The sequence below is a fragment of the Amblyraja radiata genome, chromosome 3, assembly GCF_010909765.2.
Source record: "Amblyraja radiata isolate CabotCenter1 chromosome 3, sAmbRad1.1.pri, whole genome shotgun sequence".
Classification (NCBI taxonomy): domain Eukaryota; kingdom Metazoa; phylum Chordata; class Chondrichthyes; order Rajiformes; family Rajidae; genus Amblyraja; species Amblyraja radiata.
This window is the reverse complement of record NC_045958.1, coordinates 97399554-97412714: the sequence shown is the minus strand read 5'-3', so window position 1 is coordinate 97412714 and position 13161 is coordinate 97399554. Positions and strand designations below refer to the sequence as shown.

Below are 13161 nucleotides of genomic sequence, written 5' to 3'. Positions count from 1 at the left end.
CCTGCACCCCCTGGAAGGGGCATTACCTTCATCGCGGAGATTGACAGGCGAGGATCAATCAGCTGATCAAGGTTTTTCAAACACTCATATCTTTTTTATTATTCATCGATGGGAAAAATCCTCGGGCTGGCTCAGTGGAGGTGGACTGTAAACCAAAAATCACAGCGATACAGGGTAGCGTTGTTTTCTAAAATTGATATACAGCGCAGACAGGAAGTGGTCAAGATGAGACTTTTAATTATATAGATAAAAGCGCAAGACTGACAAGTGATTTTGTGACCGGATCAAGTCAAGAGAATAAAGAGCATTTAATTGTCTTAGTTTAGTTTAGAGATGCAGTGTGGATACAGGCCTATCGGTCCACCCCGACCAGCTATTACTAACACAATCCTACACATTAATTTACAATCTTTACAATCAAACCCACGTGGTCACGGGGAGAGTGTAAAAACACTGTATAGACAGCACCCATAGTCAGGATCGAACAAGTCAGAGATACTGCTTGTCTTGCTGAGTTACTCCTACATTTTGTGTCCATCTTTGGTTTAAACCAGAGTCTGCAGTTCCTACATACACATTTAATATGAAGAAATCTTTTATTGACTGCATGATGTAAACTGTTAAGAATCATACATCAGGGAAACAGGTCTTTTCGAACCACCTTGTTTCTGCTGATCGTTATGCCTATCAACGCTAATCCCATTTGTTCACATTAGGCCTGTATCGCTGTACGCCTTTCCCATCCAAGAACCTGTCAAATGCCTTTTAAACGTTGTAATATTAGTTGCCTCCACCACCTCCTCCAGCAGCTCATTCCAGATAACTACCGCCATGAAAGGTTGCCCCTGAGATCCCCTCTCACCTCAAACCTGTGCCCTCCATTGGTATTGGTTTATTGGAGTTACATGTATCAAAATACAATGACAAACTTTATTCTACCTCGCGGCTCCCCTACTCTGGGAAAGTGTCTGTTGAACTACATATCTTATCGCTGCCTTTTACAGTGATTCTTAGCAACAATCTGAGATCTTGTTAACAGGAGAAAGCTGTGCAGAACCATCAAATGTAGTCAGATGGATTCCGTTGATTATATTGGATAACTTGCCGTGAATGGAACTCTTTAGTGTAAAGGTTGTTAAACTACTTGATTTGAAATGTTATTCATCATATAGCAAATTTGCTTAATGCTTCAAAAATCTAAAACATCTTCTGACTCCAATTGCTTGAGGACTAAAAACAAAGACACTGGTGTGAGTAGATTACAAATCCTAACGTATTTGTAACGCTAAGCTCATTATTAACAAGTAAACAATTATTAACGAGTAAAGACTTAACAAATTGTTACTGGGTAAAGTAATTTAACGATGTGATTGTCAAAAAAAAACAAAACCATTTTAGGTAGGAATTTAACACCTTGGCGAAGGGTATCAACTAAGTTTAGTGTAGCTGAGAGATACAGCACGGAAACAGGCATTTTGGCCCACCAAGTCCGCATCAACCAGCTATCCCTGCACACGAACACTATACTACAAACTCGGAACAATTTACAATTTTACCAAGCCAATTAGCCTACAAACCTGTACGTCTTTGGAGTTTGGGAGAATACTGGAGCACCCGGAGTAAACTCACACATGTCACGTAGAGCATGTACAAACTCCATATAGACAGCACCCATAGTCCGGATCGAACCCGGGTCTCTAGCTCTGTAAGGCAGCAACTCTGCTGCTGCGCCACCATGCCGTCCTGCAACCAAGGAGCTGCAACCAAAGAGTCAGTTCCATGACTGATAACATGAGAGACACTGCAATGAAATATTCTGGACATATTTTCAAAATTATCGGTTCCAACTTCAGAGAACCATAAAAGTTGCAAAGTTGTCAGATCTTCCCTGCTTTGTGTCAGTAGTGGCCAAGTCATTCACCAGACGTTCACTTTCTTCCCCTCTTCACAGATGCCGACCAAGATGCTGACCAAATCCTCCATCCTCTTCCTCTGGGTTTCCAGCAGCTGCTCTGTTTTGCAATTCACAGTTCCGGCATGTTGTGGTTTTTCCCCCTCTTTCTCCCATTCACCTTTCTCTATCTACTCTCTCGCAACTGATGAACAGTATTTCATGAACTTTCCTTTCTCTTAGATTCCACTGAAAGCAATGGTGCCACCTGTACCATTTTGGTCACCACCTTATCACAAGCATTCCCTTGGTCTTCTCCACTGACCTCCCCAACCCCATCTCCAAGATTCGAAACACACATGTTTTGTCAACTTTTACAATTCCGAGGCTGAATCATCGAACTGAAACATGAATGCCGTTTCTCTCTCTGCAGATGCTGCCAAACCAGCTCAGTATCCCCTGCTATGTGGAAACAAAGAACTGCAGATGCTGGTTAATACCCAAAAGGACACAGGGTGCTGGAAGAACTCAACAGGTCAGGCAGCATCTCAGGAGAACATGGGCAGATCTCGACCCAGATCGTCACCTGCCCATGTTCTCCAGAGATGCTGCCCAATCTGTCGAGTTTCACCAGCACGGTGTGTTCTTTTGAATATCTTCTGCTTTTTGTTTTAAATTACAGTCACCCCCAGCTGAGATCATCCACTCAATTGACAAACTAGGGAGTGATAAACCTGCAAAACTATTTCCCTAAAATAACGCCCAACATGCCATAGAGCAATCAACAAGCTAATTTCATAAACAGGTGGCAGAACTTACATCTCGTATGCAATGGTTTAAGAGAAACCTCTTGTTTTCAACACACCAAAACATTTTCAAACCTCTTAAATTACAAATAACGCAGATGAAAATATTTCACGGAGACAAAGCTTCCAAGCGTGGCAGCTCCCCAGGAATTTCTCGGCTTAAATTTGTTGGAACAGGTGCCTGGCAGCACACACCATTATTAAGATGTCCTGTTCTTATCGATTTGTATTTACATTGTAATTAGCTGGATCGTAGATCCTCTAGGCATGTCGATTTCAATAGGTCATGTGAACCAGGGCTGAAATTTGGCACAGTTACAGAATGAGTAATCAGGAAGTCTGGGATAATGGGCCAAAACCAAGTTCAGCCAACGTGATCCGAGGCTTCAGGTAAGAAAAATCAATGAGACAGAAGAGACCACAGAGATGTTCTTTAGCAAAAGGAACTGCAGATACCGGTTTACAAACAAAAAAGACAATGTGTTGGAGTAAATCAGCGGGTCAGGTAGCTACACTGGAAAACATGGATAGGTGACATTTTGGGTCGGTGCTCTTAGTCAGACTGATTGTGATGATAGGTGTGTGGGGGGGGGGGGGGGGAGTGGGGTGCAGAGAGGGGGGGTTGTGCAGGACAAAGCCTGGGTGAAGGGGGCTTATGATAAGAGGATGGTTGGATAAAGACCAGATGAAAAGACTGAAGATATGACAAAAAGGAAATGCAAATTGTGAAGCTAGAGGAAGGAATGTAGATGGAAGAGAAGAGCGGCGGGCGAGGGGGAGGAGGGAAGGGGAGAATGAATTTGTTCATTACTGAAAATTGGAGAATTCAATGCTGATACCTTGGGTTGTCAGCCGCCCAAGCGGAATAAGAGTCCCGTTTGCATGTGGCCCAACCATTTCGCCGAATACACGCGCTTGGCCCACTAAGGAACTCACGAGTGCTAAATATTTTATTTTTTCATCCCATTGTCATACCGACATTTCTATCTTGGGCCTCTTCTATTGCCATGGCCAGGCCACACGCAAACTGGGGGAACAGCATTGGAGAAAACAAATTGGGGCATTGAGTACAAGAGCCATGTTGCAGTTTAAGAAAACTTTGTGTAGGCCACATTTGGACTATTCTGCACATTTATAGTTACAGCAAGTGTGTGGAGGCTTTGGCGATGATGCAGAAGAGCTTTGTGAATACGAGGAACTGCAGATGCTGGTTTACAGATAATGACGAAAGGACAATGTACGGAACCCTAAAAGGACTGAAGTGCAAGGGTAGTTTGGAAGCTAGGAAGGCTGTGTGGCAGAGAGAGTGCAGGAGAGGGACCGTGTGGCAGTGCAAGTGTAAAGGGGCTGTCCCACTTGGATGACCTAATCCCCGAGTTTAGAAGATCCTAGACGGGTTGAAAAAAATGTCAAGGTCGTGTTGACTCGCCGAAGTAAAAGACCACCTACGACCTCCTACAACTATGTCTATGACCACCTACGACTATGTCTACCACCTCCTACGACCCCCCTTGACCTCAGTCTTCCACACCTAAGACCAACTACGACTAGCTATGAGTGGAAATGATCACATGTTAAAATTATGTCATGTTTGCAATTTTTTTTTCCGGGCCAGTTACCGACCTACGACCACCTACGACTACCATCACGACCTACTACGACCTACCGATGACCTACCTACGAGTAAAAACTATAATTTTTTTCCATGCCGGCCTTTTTTTTACTCGTGGACATTTTCTATCAGGCTAGAAATACAACCGCGACCTACTTGAGGCCACGAGTACGCAGAGACCACTCATGAGCATGAGGAAGACTGACCTACGACCTCCTACGACCCCGTGGGGACCATGCAGCGAGTATGAGTCAAGGGCAAACTCGGCAGAGGTTGCCAATTAGGTTGTGAAAGTGGGACAGGGGCTTTAGGCTGAATCCATTCAGATAATGAAATGGCAACCTGGAACCTTCTTCACTTGAAAGCAAGATTAGGCTACAACTTGAAACAATGAGATTATGTGTGCAGACCACACTGAAAAATACGTGAAGTACAAATCAGTCTCTCTCCCCGCTCACCTCCTATTTAAATACAGAATCTTCTTTGCGATTTCTGCATTAGACTATTTCAGCACTCCCTTTGCCTGAGAGTGGACTGTCAAAGTCATTGGGCCTCCTCATCGAGCCCTCAGTTGAGGAGGACCTCAGGTCAGACACTTCATGCATCACCAGTGTCTCCCACACAGTCCTCGAGACAGCTGCAAAGGGGATGAGACATCCCTCTGGAATGTGCATTTGCCAAGTAGTCTTGGAAAGGGATGCAGTGGCCACAGCCGAGAGTCATCCCATACAGCTGTGCGCTGTGGGGGGGAATCTTCCACGGCACGCCACACACTGAGACAAACATTAACTGCTGCTGGAAAATGATCAACTTGCTGCATGACACACTGTGACCTGTCTGGTGCTGGTTGTTCTCCAACCCTGCGATGCAAACATCACATTCCAACTGTGGCAGGGTCAGACACCTTGTGTGACCATTATAAAAGGTGGTGCCTTGTGCATTATGAAGATTGCCTTTGTCTGGGAAAAGGGAAATGTTTGTGGAGATCCCACCATTGCCCATGGAGGGGCTCGAACCTGTGCTAAAACCCCTAGGACATCCCTCATGAAATGTACAGCAAAGAAAAATCGTTGACCTGTAGATACAGTGTAAATTCTTTAAGTGCAGGAATATGTCCTGTGCTTTGATGAGCAATATAACAAATGTGCTCTATTATATATTAGCAGTTAAGAACGTATATTAGCAGCAATACATTTTTGCTAATAAAAAAAATCTCATTACTCTCTCGGTAGACTTTCTTACATAAACTTCACATCATCCTCCCACTTAGGTGATTTTTTTGGGCAACTACAGGCATCTGCCGCAAAATTTTCAACATGTTGAAACATTTTCGGCGACTATGTCGGCAATTTTTGCTGTCGTAGGCTGTTGGATGTTGACGTAGATGTTGTCACAGATTGTCGTAGGTGCTGTCATAGGTTGTCGCCAAGTGTTGTTTGGTGAATTCCATTAAAACTAGTCCCTGGCAGTCGCCTAAAGAGTCGCCTAAGTGGGACAGGCCCTTAACGACTTATATACCTCGCACTAATGCAAGGTCCTGGAGACCTAATCTAAGACTTGAGATCACTCACAATATTGTGATATTGTGAGAAAGAGGAAGAAGCTTGAACTTTATTGCCTTCCATCACAGTGAGGAATGTGGAATCCACTGTGGTGGATGTTTGTTAACTTCTATGTGGCTGTGTGCCTTATTGCTTTCCACTTAGTATGGCTGTATGGTAACTCAAATTTCACTGTACGTTAATTGGTACCTGTTACAATAAACTGACCTTGAATATTTGTTCCTGGGAACAGCAACGGTTCAACTTTATCAGCAGTTTCTGTTGTGGCCGCGCCCCTCCTCATCAGCCATACAATCTCAAACCTCAGCCTTCCCCAATTCAGTCCGATATCCACTGGCTCACCATGACTGGCTGTTCTGTCAACTACATGAGCATCCCCTCTGGAATTCGCACATTGAACTGTTCTGAAGCAGTTTACAATTGCATTAAAAGCACTGTGTAAATATATGTGTTTTCTGTCCTAGCCCAAGAAACATGTTAGATTAAGAGAGCATTTAAGTTTTCACTGTTCATACCCCCACCCCCCACCATTATCACCTCTTTCACAGCCAACAATTGACCATTGTGGGCTCCACATTTCCTTGGTCATCCTTGTTGGCCTTGATTTATTCTTTTCCAACCTTTCATTCTTTTGTTCTTTATACATTTTCATACCTCTAATTTCCCCCCTCCCAACTCTGTCTGAAGAAGGGTCTGAAGAAATCCCCAGGGCCTGATGGTCTGCATCCCAGGGTATTTAAGGAAGTGGCTCTAGAAATTGTGGATGCATTGGTAATAATGTTCCAATGTTCTCTAGACTCACGATCAGTTCCTGTGGATTGGAGGGTAACAAATGTTATCCCACTTTTTAAGAAAGGCGGGAGAGAGAAAACAGGGAAGTATAGACCAGTTAGCCTGACATCGGTGGTGGGGAAGATGCTGGAGTCAATTATAAAAGATGAGATAGCCGAACATTTGGATAGCAGTAACAGGATTGGTCCGAGTCAGCATGGATTTACGAAGGGGAAATCATGCTTGACTAATCTTCTGGAATTTGTTGAAGATGTAACTAGGAAAATGGACAAGGGAGAGCCAGTGGATGTAGTGTACCTTGACTTTCAGAAAGAATTTGATAAGGTCCCACATAGGAGATTAGTGGGCAAAATTACAGCACATGGTATTGGGGGTAGAGTTCTGGCATGGATAGAGAAGTGGTTGGCAGACAGGAAACAAAGAGTAGGGATTAACGGGTCCCTTTCAGAATGGCAGGCAGTGACTAGTGGGGTACCGCAAGGCTCGGTGCTGGGACCACAGCTATTTACAATATACATCAATGATTTGGATGAAGGGATTCAAAGTAACATTAGCAAATTTGCAGATGACACAAAGCTGGGTGGCAGTGTGAACTGTGAGAAGGATGCTATGAGAATGCAGGGTGACTTGGACAGGTTGGGGGAGTGGGCAGATGCATGGCAGATGAAGTTTAATGCGGATAAATGTGAGGTTATCCACTTTAGTAGCAAAAATAGGAAGGCAGATTACTATCTAAATGGCGTCAAGCTGGGAAAAGGGGAAGTACAATGGGATCTGGGGGTCCTTGTACATCAATCTATGAAAGTAAGCATGCAGGTACAGCAGGCAGTGAAGAAAGCGAATGGCATGTTGGCCTTTATAACAAGAGGAATCGAATATAGGAGCAAAGAGGTCCTTCTGCAGTTGTATAGAGCCCTGGTGAGACTACGCCTGGAGTACTGTATGCAGTTTTGGTCCCCTAATTTGAGAGGACATTCTTGCTATTGAGGGAGTGCAGAGTAGGTTTACAAGGTTAATTCCCGGGATGGCGGGACTGTCAAATGCTGAGAGAATGGAGCAGCTGGGCTTGTACACACTAGAGTTCAGAAGTATGAGATGGATCTCATTGAAACATATATGATTATTAAAGGTTTCGACACACTAGAGGCAGGAAACATGTTCCTGATGTTGGGGGAGTCTAGAACTAGGGGCCACAGTTTAAGAATGAGGAGTAAGCCATTTAGAATGGAGACGAGGAAACATTTTTTCTCACAGAGAGTGGTGAGTCTGTGGAATTCTCTGCCTCAGGATGGAGGCAGGTTCTCTGGATGCTTTCAAGAGAGAGCTAGATAGGGCTCTTAAAAATAGCGGAGTCAGGGGATATGGGGAGAAGGCAGGAACGGGGTACTGATTGGGGATGATCAGCCATGATCACATTAAATGACAGTGGTGGCTCGAAGGGCCGAATGGCCTACTCCTGCACCTATTGTCTATTGACCCGATAAGTCACCTATTCCCTTTCTCCAGAGATGCTGCCTGGCCCACTGAGTTACTCCAGCTTTTTGTGTCTATTTTCAAACGATGGACTTTGAGGAAGACACTGCAGGATGGCTAAAGGTATTGATTCCAACAGTATGGCCAACTTAAGGTTAAAACCCGAAAACCACATGTCTGGGGCAAACCCCATTCTGTGTTTCAAAGGAGCTGTGGGTCAGTGTTTTTTATGCAATTCTGGTGCTCCAATGATATATATTGGTTACTCGGTCAAACAGTGGCCTCTTTCCTTCATCATTGTGACTTTTTTGCATATAATTCATTCATTCGTTCTATATCTATCCACATCACCATCTATATCTCTAATTTCCCTTTCCCCAGACTCTAGTCTGAAGAAGGGTCTCGATTCTAAATGTCACCCATTCATACTCTCCAGAGATGCTGCCTGTCCTGCTGTAAACCTGTATCCGCAGTTCCTTCCAACACAAATATCCACCCAAAATGTTTTTAATCCATGTCCTTCTTTATCGTTGGGTATAATTCCCACATTAACATCAACTGCCATGTCAATGTGTCAATGTGTTTCCATTTTAATTCCTGAAAAGATCTGGTTCTACTTTTTTGGATTATGCCCCATTATACTCAATTCCCCTACCTTCTGAAGTCATTTTTTTCCACTGAACTTATCAGTTTCCTTCAGTGTCTTAAATATTGTGATGATTTAACTCTTAATGACTTCGCCCTGCTCCCGTGCAGCAGAAGGTACAGAAGCCTGAAAGCACCCAGCATCAGACTCCAGAGCAGCTTCTCCCCCCCCCCTAACATGATTCACCGTTTGATTCACCGCCACCCTATTGAAGACATTGGACTTTGTCCAAAGAACTGATGCACTACAATCCTGAGAACTGTATTCTGCATCTCCCCCTTTGCTCGATCTATGTACTCAAGTTTGACATGATTGTGTCTACATATGGTATATCTAGTCTGTTTGGATTGTGTGCAATACAAAGCTATTCACTGTACCTCGGTGCATGTGACAATAAAAAACCTAAATCTATTTTGAATTTCAGCAACCATAATCGAGCTTGCCTTATCAACGTTGGTAAATTAATGCCTGCAGCCCAGGTGATGCTGGTATACCTGCGCCTGCATGCCCCCAAAGCTAATATACCTTTCCCCAAGGTGTGGGGGACACAGTTATTAACAGTACCGCAGGCCTACTGTAACCAGTGTTTACACAGGTGTAACATAACTTATATCCTTTGGTTCCCCCAGGGAGTATAAAATGTTAGTCTGTCATCAGCGTCTGTTCCATGACGTTTGAATGATATGTAAGAATTGACTACCACGCCACCATTTTAAACATTCACAACAACATTTGACCATTTAGAAGACACCCTGTTTTCTCTACTTTTAGATTCAAGGATAACTTCACATTTGGTTACACTGACATTTTTATCATATTACCACCAATAGAAACTGCATTTATAGATTACTTTCACCGTCTAAATGAAAAGATCCCCAGACATTTCACAGGATTGTTCCTGAAAAGAAATTTGCAGAAGGGTAGATCTTATAGAGGTGTCTAAAATCATGAAAGGAATAGATCGGGTAGATACACAGCCTTGTGCCCAGAGTGGGTGAATCGAGGACAAGAGGACATACAGTAGGTTCAAGATGAAGGGGAAAAGATTTAGTAGGAAATCTGATGGGCAACTTTTTCCACACGAGCGGTAGTGGGTGGATGGAACAGGCTGCCAGAGGAGGTAGTTGAGGCAGGGACAATCCCAAAACAGTTAGACAGGTACATGGATATGACATGTTTGGGGGCACATGGAACAAACATGGGCAGGTGGGACTAGTGTTGGTGGGACATGTAGGGCGGTGTTGGCAAGTTGAGCCGAAGGGCTGTTTCCAAATTGTATCACTCTATGACTCCGTATGCAAAGGCAACCAAAACCTTGGTCATAAAGGCAACTACTCAATATGTGTCAAGTGAAATATGCACATTTAAGGACAATCTTTTAGTCACTTGCTTTCGATCTTCTAGATAAAGGGAAATAAGTACATTTATTTGAGCTGAGATTCCCCCCGATGCAGGTGCTTGATCGCCCCGACGAGGAGGCCCGCCACCGGCTACGGGAATAAGATCGTCCCGTCAATGGAAGGTTAGAGGCCCCCGACTGCTGGAGGACAAAGAAGGGAGAGATTTAACTTTTTTTCGCCTTCCATCACAGTGAGGAATGTGGAGGAGTCACTGTGGTGGATGTTTATGTTAAAATGTTTTTGTTGTGTGTTCTGTTCCTTTTCATTGGTATGACTATGGCAAATCAAATTCCTCGTGTTGGAAAACATACTTGGCTAATAAGTAATATATGATTATGATTATTATGATCAGATTAGGCTTGTCAGCACAGATAAAAATAGAATAGTTCAGTAAAAAATACTTCAATAAATTAATAACCATAAATAATAAGTAAAAGGGCCTATCCCACTTGGGCGTCATTTGAGCGTCACGCAGATGATGCGCGTAGATTTTGTACATACCAAAATCCTAGGGCACCACGCACGACTGCGCATAGCTGCCTACGTCACCACGCACCATGCGCATATCACATGCGTGGCACGACGCACACGTCATGTGTCGAGACGTGTAAATTATGTCGCGTAAATTATGCGCAAATGACGCTCAAGTGGGACAGGCCCTTACCATTTTAGTGCAAAAACCAAAGTCCATAGTATACCTAAAGACACAGTCTGTTGAAGTTCATAACACTTCCAAACACACCACAACTTGCCCATCCCGTAGCTCCCAGCTGCAGCAAAATGCATCACATATGATATCCAAGGACTCACATACTTGGCTCACAGTAGTTCCCTCCAAAGCTTCATAGTGGGAAAGGGCAATGGGTTTTACTGATGGGGATTTGTTTCGCTACTGCTTACATGTCACATGCTTCTTTTATGCGTCAGAAAATCGTACATCTAACGAAGCAGAATACCGCAGGGTACAACTTCATATATGAAAGCACACAAAATAGAACAAAGGTGAAGTGTGTGTTCACAGAAAGACAAAATATCCCCCTTAATTAACTCCAGCTTCAGCGATCAATATTAGTTAAGTCTTGTGGCTTTACAGGGACAGGTCAGGTTATATCCAAGCTCAACACTGGTATCACAACATTACAGGGCATGCAACTTCTACATTGTAAAGTTACATAGCCTGCCAACTTACTGAACACCACACACTAAATGTATAAATGTTTCTGCTGAATATTTACATGGTTTTCAACAAGCTGGAAATTTAAATTAGTCCTTGACCACATTATTATCCAACTCAATGTTGTTTAATTTGCATCACCTAATGATTCATTCTTTAAGTACTAAATTCCCTACTTGACTATCATTGCAGCCGTGTAATTCAAATTTATTGAATATTAATGTTTGCAGTGCAGAATGCAATGAAATGATCGGCTTTTGGGCCAATTAGTTTCTGAGTCCACTCAATGTAAACAGATTTTCACAATTGGTAGTTATGTATATTCAGTATCTCATGTAAACACCATTAGGCACCTCATCAGTTCACCTGGAAGTAGACAATGGAAGAGATCATCATTGAGGATGTGTAGCCTGAAGGCCAATGGAGAGTTGCTTGCTCACCAGCTCTGTGTGCCCTGATGGAGACAATGGTAGACCATCAGACTCTGCTTGATCTTGGTCGACAGTGGCTCTGTGGTGAACCTCTTGGTTAGAATCACAACTAGCATGTCTTCAAATAACAGACAGAAAACAAAAATGAATTTCCAAGCCAGCCAAGTTGGAGAAGGATTCTCTGCAGTCTCTCTCATCTGAAAGCTCAAAGGCTATTTCAAACTCCTGTAGAGATCACAGTTAATAGTGAAGAAGGGTCTCGACCCGAAACGTCACCCGTTTCTCTCTCCAGAGATGCTGCCTGTCCCGCTGAGTAACTCCAGCATTTTGTGTCTACCTTCAATTGAAACCAGCATTCGCAGTTTCTTCCTACACAGTTAATAGTGAATGGTGTTCACTGTATTTCACTCAAGAGTTAGAGTACAACTTGATCAAATGCATCATGCCTCTTGATAGCCAATGACAAAGACTGCAGACAGCATCTCCTTTCCCACTGGGAGGAGACAGTTGAGAAGGAACCCAACAATGACTTTCCCTGCATCAGACAGAAGGACAACTCCTCTGGTGACCATAATTGGAGGTGATTTCTTACTTGCAGTTACTTACAATTATTATGTCTCCCGGGGCCACTAGCACATCCTGTACTGCCCAGATGTGCAAAATCAGACTGAATGGAAATGCAAGTTTACAGTTCATCTCCACCAAGTTTCAGAAAGCCAGCAGGAAACTGCCTGTTCTAACAAATGCCCTACCTTTTCTTAGCTGACACCTGCATTTTTTAATCAACTTATCTATCAGGGTAGTGCAATTCTAGGCCAGATATATTCTTCTAAGTCTGCTGGTCAAGTCTCACTCAATAGAGCGATGGAGAACCTTTAGTTATAACATTTGTGATTTTAAGCAGTGAGGCGGAATATCTCTGCTTTTTTTTGACGAAAGAACGTAATCCACAACTATTCCTCCAGGAATTTTCCCTTCGGTGAAGTTAATTTAACATTCTGAAGAAGGCTCCCAACCCGAAGCATCACCCATCCTTTTTCTGCAAGGACGGTAACCGCTGAATTACTCCAGCACTTTGTGTCTATCTTTAACATTTTTACTGCTGCCTACAATAAAAATATCTGTTTCAGTTTATCTGCTCATCCTAGAAATACCTTAAATATTTCTAAGTTCAACAAACGTAAAACATTTCAACAATTCAATGATTGGGTTAAAGGAGAAAATTAACGAAAGAACGATGCACTAAAGAGCCTGGGAGAGTCGGGTGTGAAGTAATTGCAGTATTATTTCAACATATGCATTTCTTGCGTGTCAAAATATTGGCCTGAAGTTTCAGTGTAATTTGGAGCCAGGTAACAGAGTATAACCTTGCAG

General features: G+C 43.2%; 1 protein-coding gene across 8 annotated transcripts in view; it reads right to left on the bottom strand.

The window, feature by feature from the left end:
• Positions 1-13161, bottom strand: part of adgrl3 (adhesion G protein-coupled receptor L3) — a 618558-nt gene that overhangs the window by 567538 nt on the left and 37859 nt on the right. The window contains exon 2 of one of the 8 annotated variants that reach the window (XM_033018408.1): positions 11700-11810. The exons of the other annotated variants lie outside the window; for them this stretch is intronic. The gene's annotated coding sequence lies outside the window, so the exon portion shown is untranslated. The remainder of the gene's footprint in view (positions 1-11699; positions 11811-13161) is intronic. 8 annotated transcript variants of the gene reach the window in all.